At 45.5% G+C, this 16,402-nt stretch overlaps 17 non-coding genes across 17 annotated transcripts; 8 read left to right on the top strand and 9 right to left on the bottom strand.

Moving 5' to 3' along the window:
* Positions 1 to 205: 205 nt before the first annotated feature.
* Positions 206 to 312, bottom strand: LOC144764831 (U6 spliceosomal RNA). The gene has a single exon (XR_013596858.1). It is a non-coding gene; the product is annotated as a U6 spliceosomal RNA (small nuclear RNA).
* A 724-nt stretch (positions 313 to 1,036) lies between these two features.
* Positions 1,037 to 1,109, top strand: TRNAR-ACG (transfer RNA arginine (anticodon ACG)). Its single transcript has one exon. It is a non-coding gene; the product is annotated as a tRNA-Arg (tRNA).
* Positions 1,110 to 2,124: 1,015 nt separating this feature from the next.
* Positions 2,125 to 2,231, bottom strand: LOC144764790 (U6 spliceosomal RNA). The gene has a single exon (XR_013596820.1). It is a non-coding gene; the product is annotated as a U6 spliceosomal RNA (small nuclear RNA).
* A 722-nt stretch (positions 2,232 to 2,953) lies between these two features.
* TRNAR-ACG (transfer RNA arginine (anticodon ACG)) lies at positions 2,954 to 3,026 on the top strand. Its single transcript has one exon. It is a non-coding gene; the product is annotated as a tRNA-Arg (tRNA).
* Positions 3,027 to 4,051: 1,025 nt separating this feature from the next.
* On the bottom strand, positions 4,052 to 4,158 carry LOC144764830 (U6 spliceosomal RNA). Its single transcript, XR_013596857.1, has one exon. It is a non-coding gene; the product is annotated as a U6 spliceosomal RNA (small nuclear RNA).
* Positions 4,159 to 4,894: 736 nt separating this feature from the next.
* On the top strand, positions 4,895 to 4,967 carry TRNAR-ACG (transfer RNA arginine (anticodon ACG)). The gene has a single exon. It is a non-coding gene; the product is annotated as a tRNA-Arg (tRNA).
* Positions 4,968 to 5,992: 1,025 nt separating this feature from the next.
* On the bottom strand, positions 5,993 to 6,099 carry LOC144764612 (U6 spliceosomal RNA). Its single transcript, XR_013596661.1, has one exon. It is a non-coding gene; the product is annotated as a U6 spliceosomal RNA (small nuclear RNA).
* A 728-nt stretch (positions 6,100 to 6,827) lies between these two features.
* Positions 6,828 to 6,900, top strand: TRNAR-ACG (transfer RNA arginine (anticodon ACG)). The gene has a single exon. It is a non-coding gene; the product is annotated as a tRNA-Arg (tRNA).
* A 989-nt stretch (positions 6,901 to 7,889) lies between these two features.
* Positions 7,890 to 7,996, bottom strand: LOC144764829 (U6 spliceosomal RNA). The gene has a single exon (XR_013596856.1). It is a non-coding gene; the product is annotated as a U6 spliceosomal RNA (small nuclear RNA).
* A 1,132-nt stretch (positions 7,997 to 9,128) lies between these two features.
* On the top strand, positions 9,129 to 9,201 carry TRNAR-ACG (transfer RNA arginine (anticodon ACG)). The gene has a single exon. It is a non-coding gene; the product is annotated as a tRNA-Arg (tRNA).
* Positions 9,202 to 10,226: 1,025 nt separating this feature from the next.
* On the bottom strand, positions 10,227 to 10,333 carry LOC144764828 (U6 spliceosomal RNA). The gene has a single exon (XR_013596855.1). It is a non-coding gene; the product is annotated as a U6 spliceosomal RNA (small nuclear RNA).
* A 724-nt stretch (positions 10,334 to 11,057) lies between these two features.
* TRNAR-ACG (transfer RNA arginine (anticodon ACG)) lies at positions 11,058 to 11,130 on the top strand. The gene has a single exon. It is a non-coding gene; the product is annotated as a tRNA-Arg (tRNA).
* A 1,015-nt stretch (positions 11,131 to 12,145) lies between these two features.
* LOC144764789 (U6 spliceosomal RNA) lies at positions 12,146 to 12,252 on the bottom strand. Its single transcript, XR_013596819.1, has one exon. It is a non-coding gene; the product is annotated as a U6 spliceosomal RNA (small nuclear RNA).
* A 722-nt stretch (positions 12,253 to 12,974) lies between these two features.
* Positions 12,975 to 13,047, top strand: TRNAR-ACG (transfer RNA arginine (anticodon ACG)). The gene has a single exon. It is a non-coding gene; the product is annotated as a tRNA-Arg (tRNA).
* A 1,025-nt stretch (positions 13,048 to 14,072) lies between these two features.
* Positions 14,073 to 14,179, bottom strand: LOC144764827 (U6 spliceosomal RNA). The gene has a single exon (XR_013596854.1). It is a non-coding gene; the product is annotated as a U6 spliceosomal RNA (small nuclear RNA).
* A 724-nt stretch (positions 14,180 to 14,903) lies between these two features.
* On the top strand, positions 14,904 to 14,976 carry TRNAR-ACG (transfer RNA arginine (anticodon ACG)). Its single transcript has one exon. It is a non-coding gene; the product is annotated as a tRNA-Arg (tRNA).
* Positions 14,977 to 15,991: 1,015 nt separating this feature from the next.
* On the bottom strand, positions 15,992 to 16,098 carry LOC144764611 (U6 spliceosomal RNA). The gene has a single exon (XR_013596660.1). It is a non-coding gene; the product is annotated as a U6 spliceosomal RNA (small nuclear RNA).
* Between the last annotated feature and the right edge of the window lie 304 nt (positions 16,099 to 16,402).

Here is a 16,402-nt window from a genome sequence, read left to right as displayed (position 1 = left end):
GAAAGAAAAGTCCCAGAAGTCCAGCAGGCTTCCTTGTAAAATGCTGCTGGACATAGAGCGCACCTTCTTTACTGCAAGGCAAATACATTAAAAATGTTGAGGAGAGACAATTTAAAAATACATATTACATGACACAGGACTGGAACCTGCTTTATTATTTCAATAAGTCTTGAAAACAAAGAAGATTTCTCTCCTAAAAGCTGTTAAAAATATGGAACGCTTCACGAATTTGCGTGTCATCCTTGCGCAGGGGCCATGCTAATCTTCTCTGTATCGTTCCAATTTTAGTATATGTGCTGCCAAAGCGAGCACACTGTATTGATGAACTGACAATGTTTATAAACTCTCTAAATCCACAGTCTCTAGACATAGGGTGGCCTGGCAGAGATGCTCAGATGGCCAGTAAGCATTCAAATCTGAGCCAATGGGCAAAAATGTATGAAGAGTAGCAATCCATTATTCTTGACTGCATTCGTGGTCCAAGACTTCACACACCGTAAGTATGTAGATTATGCCAGGGTTGCAAAGGCTCATGGTTTGGGCTACAGACAAGGAGCATTGTGACATCACGCTGCCTGTGGAACTTTGATATTAAAGGCGAAACAGCTGCACAGTAGGTTAGGTGAAGTGCTCTGAGTGTGGAAAGGCAGCATGCTTGGGTCCCTGGACAAGGTGAGCCTACGACAAGGTGTCTGAACTTTAACCCCTATTGTAATATTAAACTCCCTTTTGTTGTACCCGCCTACTTACTAAGGAGTTCACAAGCTCAGCCCCACACAGACCTGGAGCTGATTATGTTAACCCAGAGTATTTAAGAAACTGAGCCTGATCTAAAAGATTTTCTTGGATCTAGGACCATTTTGCCTAGCTTTTAGGTCCTTCCTTCTCCTAAAGTCCTTTGTACAACTTAGGAAAACCTCATAGAACAGACTTTCAGGTGGTCAGATGGGTTTCCTTGTGCCTTCACACACACACACACACACACACACACGCTTTCTAGCCCTCTTAAGGACAACAAGATAGGCGCAAATACATAGGGCCAGTGGCGCAATGGATAACGCGTCTGACTACGGATCAGAAGATTGTAGGTTCGACTCCTATCTGGCTCGGAAGGGTTGTAGGTCTCTTTTTCATTATGTTCCTGTGGTATTCTTATTTACCTCAGACTTAATGTAGGTTCAATATTCTCCAGCAGGACTCATCCAGCAGTTGTTCCACGGTAGAGCTGCAGTAATAGGACCACGGCTAGTTAAACGTTTCCCATTTGCTGCTGGACTCTACATGACGGCCGTCACGTGGTGTGCTGCTTTTGTATTTCAACATGGGTCCCTGATTCTCTTAACTACATAAAAAAGCTTGTTGACAAAAGTGTGTGTGCGCGCGAGGGTCTGTGGACGCAGGCAGGTGTGTGCAATTGAATGCTTACCCATTTACATTTGTGAGAGGGACAAACCAACTCCTCGTGGGCTGCAGGCTTACAACTGGTAGCCCCAGTAGCCAGGCAGAACCACAGTTAAGGAGAGAGAGGAAGTTGGTCCATTATTAGAGAAGAACCATGAGCATCTTGCCCTGCTACCTTCTTCCCCTCTCAGCCACGATCGGCCAAGACCTCTCTATTAGGGCGGAGGGTGAACATTTCTTGGACCTCAGAAACTTAGGGATGTAGACCCAATATGTCCTCCAAGCGCCTAGAGACCTGGTGCCCAATCTGGCGTGGTGTTTTTCAGCATACCCGACCAATCTGGTTGCAAGGCAGATTTTAACAGTACTGCTGAAAAGGGACTCCCAGGCATCCCTGAGGCCATCATTTGCATAGGCCCTGCCCTTCTCTTTATCCTGCTTCCCACAAAGCAACTCATCACTAGCAGCAGTATAGATTTGGAGGTGGTGAAGAATAATGACAGGGAGGCTGAAAAAGAGAAAGAAAAGTCCCAGAAGTCCAGCAGGCTTCCTTGTAAAATGCTGCTGGACATAGAGCGCACCTTCTTTACTGCAAGGCAAATACATTAAAAATGTTGAGGAGAGACAATTTAAAAATACATATTACATGACACAGGACTGGAACCTGCTTTATTATTTCAATAAGTCTTGAAAACAAAGAAGATTTCTCTCCTAAAAGCTGTTAAAAATATGGAACGCTTCACAAATTTGCGTGTCATCCTTGCGCAGGGGCCATGCTAATCTTCTCTGTATCGTTCCAATTTTAGTATATGTGCTGCCGAAGCGAGCACACTGTATTGATGAACTGACAATGTTTATAAACTCTCTAAATCCACAGTCTCTAGACATAGGGTGGCCTGGCAGAGATGCTCAGATGGCCAGTAAGCATTCAAATCTGAGCCAATGGGCAAAAATGTATGAAGAGTAGCAATCCATTATTCTTCACTGCATTCATGGTCCAAGACTTCACACACCGTAAGTATGTAGATTATGCCAGGGTTGCAAAGGCTCATGGTTTGGGCTACAGACAAGGAGCATTGTGACATCACGCTGCCTGTGGAACTTTGATATTAAAGGCGAAACAGCTGCACAGTAGGTTAGGTGAAGTGCTCTGAGTGTGGAAAGGCAGCATGCTTGGGTCCCTGGACAAGGTGAGCCTACGACAAGGTGTCTGAATTTTAACCCCTATTGTAATATTAAACTCCCTTTTGTTGTACCCGCCTACTTACTAAGGAGTTCACAAGCTCAGCCCCACACAGACCTGGAGCTGATTATGTTAACCCAGAGTATTTAAGAAACTGAGCCTGATCTAAAAGATTTTCTTGGATCTAGGAACATTTTGCCTAGCTTTTAGGTCCTTCCTTCTCCTAAAGTCCTTTGTACAACTTAGGAAAACCTCATAGAACAGACTTTCAGGTGGTCAGATGGGTTTCCTTGTGCCTTCACACACACACACACACACACACACGCTTTCTAGCCCTCTTAAGGACAACAAGATAGGTGCAAATACATAGGGCCAGTAGCGCAATGGATAACGCGTCTGACTACGGATCAGAAGATTGTAGGTTCGACTCCTATCTGGCTCGGAAGGGTTGTAGGTCTCTTTTTCATTATGTTCCTGTGGTATTCTTATTTACCTCAGACTTAATGTAGGTTCAATATTCTCCAGCAGGACTCATCCAGCAGTTGTTCCACGGTAGAGCTGCAGTAATAGGACCACGGCTAGTTAAACGTTTCCCATTTGCTGCTGGACTCTACATGACGGCCGTCACGTGGTGTGCTGCTTTTGTATTTCAACATGGGTCCCTGATTCTCTTAACTACATAAAAAAGCTTGTTGACAAAAGTGTGTGTGCGCGCGAGGGTCTGTGGACGCAGGCAGGTGTGTGCAATTGAATGCTTACCCATTTACATTTGTGAGAGGGACAAACCAACTCCTTGTGGGCTGCAGGCTTACAACTGGTAGCCCCAGTAGCCAGGCAGAACCACAGTTAAGGAGAGAGAGGAAGTTGGTCCATTATTAGAGAAGAACCATGAGCATCTTGCCCTGCTACCTTCTTCCCCTCTCAGCCACGATCGGCCACGATCGGCCAAGACCTCTCTATTAGGGCGGAGGGTGAACATTTCTTGGACCTCAGAAACTTAGGGATGTAGACCCAATATGTCCTCCAAGCGCCTAGAGACCTGGTGCCCAATCTGGCGTGGTGTTTTTCAGCATACCCGACCAATCTGGTTGCAAGGCAGATTTTAACAGTACTGCTGAAAAGGGACTCCCAGGCATCCCTGAGGCCATCATTTGCATAGGCCCTGCCCTTCTCTTTATCCTGCTTCCCACAAAGCAACTCATCACTAGCAGCAGTATAGATTTGGAGGTGGTGAAGAATAATGACAGGGAGGCTGAAAAAGAGAAAGAAAAGTCCCAGAAGTCCAGCAGGCTTCCTTGTAAAATGCTGCTGGACATAGAGCGCACCTTCTTTACTGCAAGGCAAATACATTAAAAATGTTGAGGAGAGACAATTTAAAAATACATATTACATGACACAGGACTGGAACCTGCTTTATTATTTCAATAAGTCTTGAAAACAAAGAAGATTTCTCTCCTAAAAGCTGTTAAAAATATGGAACGCTTCACGAATTTGCGTGTCATCCTTGCGCAGGGGCCATGCTAATCTTCTCTGTATCGTTCCAATTTTAGTATATGTGCTGCCAAAGCGAGCACACTGTATTGATGAACTGACAATGTTTATAAACTCTCTAAATCCACAGTCTCTAGACATAGGGTGGCCTGGCAGAGATGCTCAGATGGCCAGTAAGCATTCAAATCTGAGCCAATGGGCAAAAATGTATGAAGAGTAGCAATCCATTATTCTTGACTGCATTCGTGGTCCAAGACTTCACACACCGTAAGTATGTAGATTATGCCAGGGTTGCAAAGGCTCATGGTTTGGGCTACAGACAAGGAGCATTGTGACATCACGCTGCCTGTGGAACTTTGATATTAAAGGCGAAACAGCTGCACAGTAGGTTAGGTGAAGTGCTCTGAGTGTGGAAAGGCAGCATGCTTGGGTCCCTGGACAAGGTGAGCCTACGACAAGGTGTCTGAATTTTAACCCCTATTGTAATATTAAACTCCCTTTTGTTGTACCCGCCTACTTACTAAGGAGTTCACAAGCTCAGCCCCACACAGACCTGGAGCTGATTATGTTAACCCAGAGTATTTAAGAAACTGAGCCTGATCTAAAAGATTTTCTTGGATCTAGGACCATTTTGCCTAGCTTTTAGGTCCTTCCTTCTCCTAAAGTCCTTTGTACAACTTAGGAAAACCTCATAGAACAGACTTTCAGGTGGTCAGATGGGTTTCCTTGTGCCTTCACACACACACACACACACACACACACACACACACACACGCTTTCTAGCCCTCTTAAGGACAAAAAGATAGGTGCAAATACATAGGGCCAGTGGCGCAATGGATAACGCGTCTGACTACGGATCAGAAGATTGTAGGTTCGACTCCTATCTGGCTCGGAAGGGTTGTAGGTCTCTTTTTCATTATGTTCCTGTGGTATTCTTATTTACCTCAGACTTAATGTAGGTTCAATATTCTCCAGCAGGACTCATCCAGCAGTTGTTCCACGGTAGAGCTGCAGTAATAGGACCACGGCTAGTTAAACGTTTCCCATTTGCTGCTGGACTCTACATGACGGCCGTCACGTGGTGTGCTGCTTTTGTATTTCAACATGGGTCCCTGATTCTCTTAACTACATAAAAAAGCTTGTTGACAAAAGTGTGTGTGCGCGCGAGGGTCTGTGGACGCAGGCAGGTGTGTGCAATTGAATGCTTACCCATTTACATTTGTGAGAGGGACAAACCAACTCCTTGTGGGCTGCAGGCTTACAACTGGTAGCCCCAGTAGCCAGGCAGAACCACAGTTAAGGAGAGAGAGGAAGTTGGTCCATTATTAGAGAAGAACCATGAGCATCTTGCCCTGCTACCTTCTTCCCCTCTCAGCCACGATCAGCCACGATCGGCCAAGACCTCTCTATTAGGGCGGAGGGTGAACATTTCTTGGACCTCAGAAACTTAGGGATGTAGACCCAATATGTCCTCCAAGCGCCTAGAGACCTGGTGCCCAATCTGGCTTGGTGTTTTTCAGCATACCCGACCAATCTGGTTGCAAGGCAGATTTTAACAGTACTGCTGAAAAGGGACTCCCAGGCATCCCTGAGGCCATCATTTGCATAGGCCCTGCCCTTCTCTTTATCCTGCTTCCCACAAAGCAACTCATCACTAGCAGCAGTATAGATTTGGAGGTGGTGAAGAATAATGACAGGGAGGCTGAAAAAGAGAAAGAAAAGTCCCAGAAGTCCAGCAGGCTTCCTTGGAAAATGCTGCTGGACATAGAGCGCACCTTCTTTACTGCAAGGCAAATACATTAAAAATGTTGAGGAGAGACAATTTAAAAATACATATTACATGACACAGGACTGGAACCTGCTTTATTATTTCAATAAGTCTTGAAAACAAAGAAGATTTCTCTCCTAAAAGCTGTTAAAAATATGGAACGCTTCACGAATTTGCGTGTCATCCTTGCGCAGGGGCCATGCTAATCTTCTCTGTATCGTTCCAATTTTAGTATATGTGCTGCCGAAGCGAGCACACTTTATTGATGAACTGACAATGTTTATAAACTCTCTAAATCCACAGTCTCTAGACATAGGGTGGCCTGGCAGAGATGCTCAGATGGCCAGTAAGCATTCAAATCTGAGCCAATGGGCAAAAATGTATGAAGAGTAGCAATCCATTATTCTTCACTGCATTCATGGTCCAAGACTTCACACACCGTAAGTATGTAGATTATGCCAGGGTTGCAAAGGCTCATGGTTTGGGCTACAGACAAGGAGCATTGTGACATCACGCTGCCTGTGGAACGTTGATATTAAAGGCGAAACAGCTGCACAGTAGGTTAGGTGAAGTGCTCTGAGTGTGGAAAGGCAGCATGCTTGGGTCCCTGGACAAGGTGAGCCTACGACAAGGTGTCTGAATTTTAACCCCTATTGTAATATTAAACTCCCTTTTGTTGTACCCGCCTACTTACTAAGGAGTTCACAAGCTCAGCCCCACACAGACCTGGAGCTGATTATGTTAACCCAGAGTATTTAAGAAACTGAGCCTGATCTAAAAGATTTTCTTGGATCTAGGACCATTTTGCCTAGCTTTTAGGTCCTTCCTTCTCCTAAAGTCCTTTGTACAACTTAGGAAAACCTCATAGAACAGACTTTCAGGTGGTCAGATGGGTTTCCTTGTGCCTTCACACACACACACACACACACACACACACACGCTTTCTAGCCCTCTTAAGGACAACAAGATAGGCGCAAATACATAGGGCCAGTGGCGCAATGGATAACGCGTCTGACTACGGATCAGAAGATTGTAGGTTCGACTCCTATCTGGCTCGGAAGGGTTGTAGGTCTCTTTTTAATTATGTTCCTGTGGTATTCTTATTTACCTCAGACTTAATGTAGGTTCAATATTCTCCAGCAGGACTCATCCAGCAGTTGTTCCACGGTAGAGCTGCAGTAATAGGACCACGGCTAGTTAAACGTTTCCCGTTTGCTGCTGGACTCTACATGACGGCCGTCACGTGGTGTGCTGCTTTTGTATTTCAACATGGGTCCCTGATTCTCTTAACTACATAAAAAAGCTTGTTGACAAAAGTGTGTGTGCGCGCGAGGGTCTGTGGACGCAGGCAGGTGTGTGCAATTGAATGCTTACCCATTTACATTTGTGAGAGGGACAAACCAACTCCTTGTGGGCTGCAGGCTTACAACTGGTAGCCCCAGTAGCCAGGCAGAACCACAGTTAAGGAGAGAGAGGAAGTTGGTCCATTATTAGAGAAGAACCATGAGCATCTTGCCCTGCTACCTTCTTCCCCTCTCAGCCACGATCGGCCAAGACCTCTCTATTAGGGCGGAGGGTGAACATTTCTTGGACCTCAGAAACTTAGGGATGTAGACCCAATATGTCCTCCAAGCGCCTAGAGACCTGGTGCCCAATCTGGCGTGGTGTTTTTCAGCATACCCGACCAATCTGGTTGCAAGGCAGATTTTAGGCATCCCTGAGGCCATCATTTGCATAGGCCCTGCCCTTCTCTTTATCCTGCTTCCCACAAAGCAACTCATCACTAGCAGCAGTATAGATTTGGAGGTGGTGAAGAATAATGACAGGGAGGCTGAAAAAGAGAAAGAAAAGTCCCAGAAGTCCAGCAGGCTTCCTTGTAAAATGCTGCTGGACATAGAGCGCACCTTCTTTACTGCAAGGCAAATACATTAAAAATGTTGAGGAGAGACAATTTAAAAATACATATTACATGACACAGGACTGGAACCTGCTTTATTATTTCAATAAGTCTTGAAAACAAAGAAGATTTCTCTCCTAAAAGCTGTTAAAAATATGGAACGCTTCACGAATTTGCGTGTCATCCTTGCGCAGGGGCCATGCTAATCTTCTCTGTATCGTTCCAATTTTAGTATATGTGCTGCCAAAGCGAGCACACTGTATTGATGAACTGACAATGTTTATAAACTCTCTAAATCCACAGTCTCTAGACATAGGGTGGCCTGGCAGAGATGCTCAGATGGCCAGTAAGCATTCAAATCTGAGCCAATGGGCAAAAATGTATGAAGAGTAGCAATCCATTATTCTTGACTGCATTCGTGGTCCAAGACTTCACACACCGTAAGTATGTAGATTATGCCAGGGTTGCAAAGGCTCATGGTTTGGGCTACAGACAAGGAGCATTGTGACATCACGCTGCCTGTGGAACTTTGATATTAAAGGCGAAACAGCTGCACAGTAGGTTAGGTGAAGTGCTCTGAGTGTGGAAAGGCAGCATGCTTGGGTCCCTGGACAAGGTGAGCCTACGACAAGGTGTCTGAATTTTAACCCCTATTGTAATATTAAACTCCCTTTTGTTGTACCCGCCTACTTACTAAGGAGTTCACAAGCTCAGCCCCACACAGACCTGGAGCTGATTATGTTAACCCAGAGTATTTAAGAAACTGAGCCTGATCTAAAAGATTTTCTTGGATCTAGGACCATTTTGCCTAGCTTTTAGGTCCTTCCTTCTCCTAAAGTCCTTTGTACAACTTAGGAAAACCTCATAGAACAGACTTTCAGGTGGTCAGATGGGTTTCCTTGTGCCTTCACACACACACACACACACACACACACACACACACACACACACACACACACACACACACACACACACACACACACACACACACACACACACACACACACACACACACACACACACACACACACACACACACACACACACACACACACACACACACACACACACACACACACACACACACACACACACACACACACACACACACACACACACACACACACACACACACACACACACACACACACACACACACACACACACACACACACACACACACACACACACACACACACACACACACACACACACACACACACACACACACACACACACACACACACACACACACACACACACACACACACACACACACACACACACACACACACACACACACACACACACACACACACACACACACACACACACACACACACGCTTTCTAGCCCTCTTAAGGACAAAAAGATAGGTGCAAATACATAGGGCCAGTGGCGCAATGGATAACGCGTCTGACTACGGATCAGAAGATTGTAGGTTCGACTCCTATCTGGCTCGGAAGGGTTGTAGGTCTCTTTTTCATTATGTTCCTGTGGTATTCTTATTTACCTCAGACTTAATGTAGGTTCAATATTCTCCAGCAGGACTCATCCAGCAGTTGTTCCACGGTAGAGCTGCAGTAATAGGACCACGGCTAGTTAAACGTTTCCCATTTGCTGCTGGACTCTACATGACGGCCGTCACGTGGTGTGCTGCTTTTGTATTTCAACATGGGTCCCTGATTCTCTTAACTACATAAAAAAGCTTGTTGACAAAAGTGTGTGTGCGCGCGAGGGTCTGTGGACGCAGGCAGGTGTGTGCAATTGAATGCTTACCCATTTACATTTGTGAGAGGGACAAACCAACTCCTTGTGGGCTGCAGGCTTACAACTGGTAGCCCCAGTAGCCAGGCAGAACCACAGTTAAGGAGAGAGAGGAAGTTGGTCCATTATTAGAGAAGAACCATGAGCATCTTGCCCTGCTACCTTCTTCCCCTCTCAGCCACGATCAGCCACGATCGGCCAAGACCTCTCTATTAGGGCGGAGGGTGAACATTTCTTGGACCTCAGAAACTTAGGGATGTAGACCCAATATGTCCTCCAAGCGCCTAGAGACCTGGTGCCCAATCTGGCGTGGTGTTTTTCAGCATACCCGACCAATCTGGTTGCAAGGCAGATTTTAACAGTACTGCTGAAAAGGGACTCCCAGGCATCCCTGAGGCCATCATTTGCATAGGCCCTGCCCTTCTCTTTATCCTGCTTCCCACAAAGCAACTCATCACTAGCAGCAGTATAGATTTGGAGGTGGTGAAGAATAATGACAGGGAGGCTGAAAAAGAGAAAGAAAAGTCCCAGAAGTCCAGCAGGCTTCCTTGTAAAATGCTGCTGGACATAGAGCGCACCTTCTTTACTGCAAGGCAAATACATTAAAAATGTTGAGGAGAGACAATTTAAAAATACATATTACATGACACAGGACTGGAACCTGCTTTATTATTTCAATAAGTCTTGAAAACAAAGAAGATTTCTCTCCTAAAAGCTGTTAAAAATATGGAACGCTTCACGAATTTGCGTGTCATCCTTGCGCAGGGGCCATGCTAATCTTCTCTGTATCGTTCCAATTTTAGTATATGTGCTGCCAAAGCGAGCACACTGTATTGATGAACTGACAATGTTTATAAACTCTCTAAATCCACAGTCTCTAGACATAGGGTGGCCTGGCAGAGATGCTCAGATGGCCAGTAAGCATTCAAATCTGAGCCAATGGGCAAAAATGTATGAAGAGTAGCAATCCATTATTCTTGACTGCATTCGTGGTCCAAGACTTCACACACCGTAAGTATGTAGATTATGCCAGGGTTGCAAAGGCTCATGGTTTGGGCTACAGACAAGGAGCATTGTGACATCACGCTGCCTGTGGAACTTTGATATTAAAGGCGAAACAGCTGCACAGTAGGTTAGGTGAAGTGCTCTGAGTGTGGAAAGGCAGCATGCTTGGGTCCCTGGACAAGGTGAGCCTACGACAAGGTGTCTGAACTTTAACCCCTATTGTAATATTAAACTCCCTTTTGTTGTACCCGCCTACTTACTAAGGAGTTCACAAGCTCAGCCCCACACAGACCTGGAGCTGATTATGTTAACCCAGAGTATTTAAGAAACTGAGCCTGATCTAAAAGATTTTCTTGGATCTAGGACCATTTTGCCTAGCTTTTAGGTCCTTCCTTCTCCTAAAGTCCTTTGTACAACTTAGGAAAACCTCATAGAACAGACTTTCAGGTGGTCAGATGGGTTTCCTTGTGCCTTCACACACACACACACACACACACACACGCTTTCTAGCCCTCTTAAGGACAACAAGATAGGCGCAAATACATAGGGCCAGTGGCGCAATGGATAACGCGTCTGACTACGGATCAGAAGATTGTAGGTTCGACTCCTATCTGGCTCGGAAGGGTTGTAGGTCTCTTTTTCATTATGTTCCTGTGGTATTCTTATTTACCTCAGACTTAATGTAGGTTCAATATTCTCCAGCAGGACTCATCCAGCAGTTGTTCCACGGTAGAGCTGCAGTAATAGGACCACGGCTAGTTAAACGTTTCCCATTTGCTGCTGGACTCTACATGACGGCCGTCACGTGGTGTGCTGCTTTTGTATTTCAACATGGGTCCCTGATTCTCTTAACTACATAAAAAAGCTTGTTGACAAAAGTGTGTGTGCGCGCGAGGGTCTGTGGACGCAGGCAGGTGTGTGCAATTGAATGCTTACCCATTTACATTTGTGAGAGGGACAAACCAACTCCTCGTGGGCTGCAGGCTTACAACTGGTAGCCCCAGTAGCCAGGCAGAACCACAGTTAAGGAGAGAGAGGAAGTTGGTCCATTATTAGAGAAGAACCATGAGCATCTTGCCCTGCTACCTTCTTCCCCTCTCAGCCACGATCGGCCAAGACCTCTCTATTAGGGCGGAGGGTGAACATTTCTTGGACCTCAGAAACTTAGGGATGTAGACCCAATATGTCCTCCAAGCGCCTAGAGACCTGGTGCCCAATCTGGCGTGGTGTTTTTCAGCATACCCGACCAATCTGGTTGCAAGGCAGATTTTAACAGTACTGCTGAAAAGGGACTCCCAGGCATCCCTGAGGCCATCATTTGCATAGGCCCTGCCCTTCTCTTTATCCTGCTTCCCACAAAGCAACTCATCACTAGCAGCAGTATAGATTTGGAGGTGGTGAAGAATAATGACAGGGAGGCTGAAAAAGAGAAAGAAAAGTCCCAGAAGTCCAGCAGGCTTCCTTGTAAAATGCTGCTGGACATAGAGCGCACCTTCTTTACTGCAAGGCAAATACATTAAAAATGTTGAGGAGAGACAATTTAAAAATACATATTACATGACACAGGACTGGAACCTGCTTTATTATTTCAATAAGTCTTGAAAACAAAGAAGATTTCTCTCCTAAAAGCTGTTAAAAATATGGAACGCTTCACAAATTTGCGTGTCATCCTTGCGCAGGGGCCATGCTAATCTTCTCTGTATCGTTCCAATTTTAGTATATGTGCTGCCGAAGCGAGCACACTGTATTGATGAACTGACAATGTTTATAAACTCTCTAAATCCACAGTCTCTAGACATAGGGTGGCCTGGCAGAGATGCTCAGATGGCCAGTAAGCATTCAAATCTGAGCCAATGGGCAAAAATGTATGAAGAGTAGCAATCCATTATTCTTCACTGCATTCATGGTCCAAGACTTCACACACCGTAAGTATGTAGATTATGCCAGGGTTGCAAAGGCTCATGGTTTGGGCTACAGACAAGGAGCATTGTGACATCACGCTGCCTGTGGAACTTTGATATTAAAGGCGAAACAGCTGCACAGTAGGTTAGGTGAAGTGCTCTGAGTGTGGAAAGGCAGCATGCTTGGGTCCCTGGACAAGGTGAGCCTACGACAAGGTGTCTGAATTTTAACCCCTATTGTAATATTAAACTCCCTTTTGTTGTACCCGCCTACTTACTAAGGAGTTCACAAGCTCAGCCCCACACAGACCTGGAGCTGATTATGTTAACCCAGAGTATTTAAGAAACTGAGCCTGATCTAAAAGATTTTCTTGGATCTAGGAACATTTTGCCTAGCTTTTAGGTCCTTCCTTCTCCTAAAGTCCTTTGTACAACTTAGGAAAACCTCATAGAACAGACTTTCAGGTGGTCAGATGGGTTTCCTTGTGCCTTCACACACACACACACACACACACACGCTTTCTAGCCCTCTTAAGGACAACAAGATAGGTGCAAATACATAGGGCCAGTAGCGCAATGGATAACGCGTCTGACTACGGATCAGAAGATTGTAGGTTCGACTCCTATCTGGCTCGGAAGGGTTGTAGGTCTCTTTTTCATTATGTTCCTGTGGTATTCTTATTTACCTCAGACTTAATGTAGGTTCAATATTCTCCAGCAGGACTCATCCAGCAGTTGTTCCACGGTAGAGCTGCAGTAATAGGACCACGGCTAGTTAAACGTTTCCCATTTGCTGCTGGACTCTACATGACGGCCGTCACGTGGTGTGCTGCTTTTGTATTTCAACATGGGTCCCTGATTCTCTTAACTACATAAAAAAGCTTGTTGACAAAAGTGTGTGTGCGCGCGAGGGTCTGTGGACGCAGGCAGGTGTGTGCAATTGAATGCTTACCCATTTACATTTGTGAGAGGGACAAACCAACTCCTTGTGGGCTGCAGGCTTACAACTGGTAGCCCCAGTAGCCAGGCAGAACCACAGTTAAGGAGAGAGAGGAAGTTGGTCCATTATTAGAGAAGAACCATGAGCATCTTGCCCTGCTACCTTCTTCCCCTCTCAGCCACGATCGGCCACGATCGGCCAAGACCTCTCTATTAGGGCGGAGGGTGAACATTTCTTGGACCTCAGAAACTTAGGGATGTAGACCCAATATGTCCTCCAAGCGCCTAGAGACCTGGTGCCCAATCTGGCGTGGTGTTTTTCAGCATACCCGACCAATCTGGTTGCAAGGCAGATTTTAACAGTACTGCTGAAAAGGGACTCCCAGGCATCCCTGAGGCCATCATTTGCATAGGCCCTGCCCTTCTCTTTATCCTGCTTCCCACAAAGCAACTCATCACTAGCAGCAGTATAGATTTGGAGGTGGTGAAGAATAATGACAGGGAGGCTGAAAAAGAGAAAGAAAAGTCCCAGAAGTCCAGCAGGCTTCCTTGTAAAATGCTGCTGGACATAGAGCGCACCTTCTTTACTGCAAGGCAAATACATTAAAAATGTTGAGGAGAGACAATTTAAAAATACATATTACATGACACAGGACTGGAACCTGCTTTATTATTTCAATAAGTCTTGAAAACAAAGAAGATTTCTCTCCTAAAAGCTGTTAAAAATATGGAACGCTTCACGAATTTGCGTGTCATCCTTGCGCAGGGGCCATGCTAATCTTCTCTGTATCGTTCCAATTTTAGTATATGTGCTGCCAAAGCGAGCACACTGTATTGATGAACTGACAATGTTTATAAACTCTCTAAATCCACAGTCTCTAGACATAGGGTGGCCTGGCAGAGATGCTCAGATGGCCAGTAAGCATTCAAATCTGAGCCAATGGGCAAAAATGTATGAAGAGTAGCAATCCATTATTCTTGACTGCATTCGTGGTCCAAGACTTCACACACCGTAAGTATGTAGATTATGCCAGGGTTGCAAAGGCTCATGGTTTGGGCTACAGACAAGGAGCATTGTGACATCACGCTGCCTGTGGAACTTTGATATTAAAGGCGAAACAGCTGCACAGTAGGTTAGGTGAAGTGCTCTGAGTGTGGAAAGGCAGCATGCTTGGGTCCCTGGACAAGGTGAGCCTACGACAAGGTGTCTGAATTTTAACCCCTATTGTAATATTAAACTCCCTTTTGTTGTACCCGCCTACTTACTAAGGAGTTCACAAGCTCAGCCCCACACAGACCTGGAGCTGATTATGTTAACCCAGAGTATTTAAGAAACTGAGCCTGATCTAAAAGATTTTCTTGGATCTAGGACCATTTTGCCTAGCTTTTAGGTCCTTCCTTCTCCTAAAGTCCTTTGTACAACTTAGGAAAACCTCATAGAACAGACTTTCAGGTGGTCAGATGGGTTTCCTTGTGCCTTCACACACACACACACACACACACACACGCTTTCTAGCCCTCTTAAGGACAACAAGATAGGCGCAAATACATAGGGCCAGTGGCGCAATGGATAACGCGTCTGACTACGGATCAGAAGATTGTAGGTTCGACTCCTATCTGGCTCGGAAGGGTTGTAGGTCTCTTTTTCATTATGTTCCTGTGGTATTCTTATTTACCTCAGACTTAATGTAGGTTCAATATTCTCCAGCAGGACTCATCCAGCAGTTGTTCCACGGTAGAGCTGCAGTAATAGGACCACGGCTAGTTAAACGTTTCCCATTTGCTGCTGGACTCTACATGACGGCCGTCACGTGGTGTGCTGCTTTTGTATTTCAACATGGGTCCCTGATTCTCTTAACTACATAAAAAAGCTTGTTGACAAAAGTGTGTGTGCGCGCGAGGGTCTGTGGACGCAGGCAGGTGTGTGCAATTGAATGCTTACCCATTTACATTTGTGAGAGGGACAAACCAACTCCTCGTGGGCTGCAGGCTTACAACTGGTAGCCCCAGTAGCCAGGCAGAACCACAGTTAAGGAGAGAGAGGAAGTTGGTCCATTATTAGAGAAGAACCATGAGCATCTTGCCCTGCTACCTTCTTCCCCTCTCAGCCACGATCGGCCAAGACCTCTCTATTAGGGCGGAGGGTGAACATTTCTTGGACCTCAGAAACTTAGGGATGTAGACCCAATATGTCCTCCAAGCGCCTAGAGACCTGGTGCCCAATCTGGCGTGGTGTTTTTCAGCATACCCGACCAATCTGGTTGCAAGGCAGATTTTAACAGTACTGCTGAAAAGGGACTCCCAGGCATCCCTGAGGCCATCATTTGCATAGGCCCTGCCCTTCTCTTTATCCTGCTTCCCACAAAGCAACTCATCACTAGCAGCAGTATAGATTTGGAGGTGGTGAAGAATAATGACAGGGAGGCTGAAAAAGAGAAAGAAAAGTCCCAGAAGTCCAGCAGGCTTCCTTGTAAAATGCTGCTGGACATAGAGCGCACCTTCTTTACTGCAAGGCAAATACATTAAAAATGTTGAGGAGAGACAATTTAAAAATACATATTACATGACACAGGACTGGAACCTGCTTTATTATTTCAATAAGTCTTGAAAACAAAGAAGATTTCTCTCCTAAAAGCTGTTAAAAATATGGAACGCTTCACGAATTTGCGTGTCATCCTTGCGCAGGGGCCATGCTAATCTTCTCTGTATCGTTCCAATTTTAGTATATGTGCTGCCGAAGCGAGCACACTGTATTGATGAACTGACAATGTTTATAAACTCTCTAAATCCACAGTCTCTAGACATAGGGTGGCCTGGCAGAGATGCTCAGATGGCCAGTAAGCATTCAAATCTGAGCCAATGGGCAAAAATGTATGAAGAGTAGCAATCCATTATTCTTCACTGCATTCATGGTCCAAGACTTCACACACCGTAAGTATGTAGATTATGCCAGGGTTGCAAAGGCTCATGGTTTGGGCTACAGACAAGGAGCATTGTGACATCACGCTGCCTGTGGAACTTTGATATTAAAGGCGAAACAGCTGCACAGTA

This window comes from Lissotriton helveticus, chromosome 6 (genome assembly GCF_964261635.1).
Source record: "Lissotriton helveticus chromosome 6, aLisHel1.1, whole genome shotgun sequence".
Lineage (NCBI taxonomy): Eukaryota > Metazoa > Chordata > Amphibia > Caudata > Salamandridae > Lissotriton > Lissotriton helveticus.
This window is presented reverse-complemented; position numbering and strand designations above follow the sequence as displayed.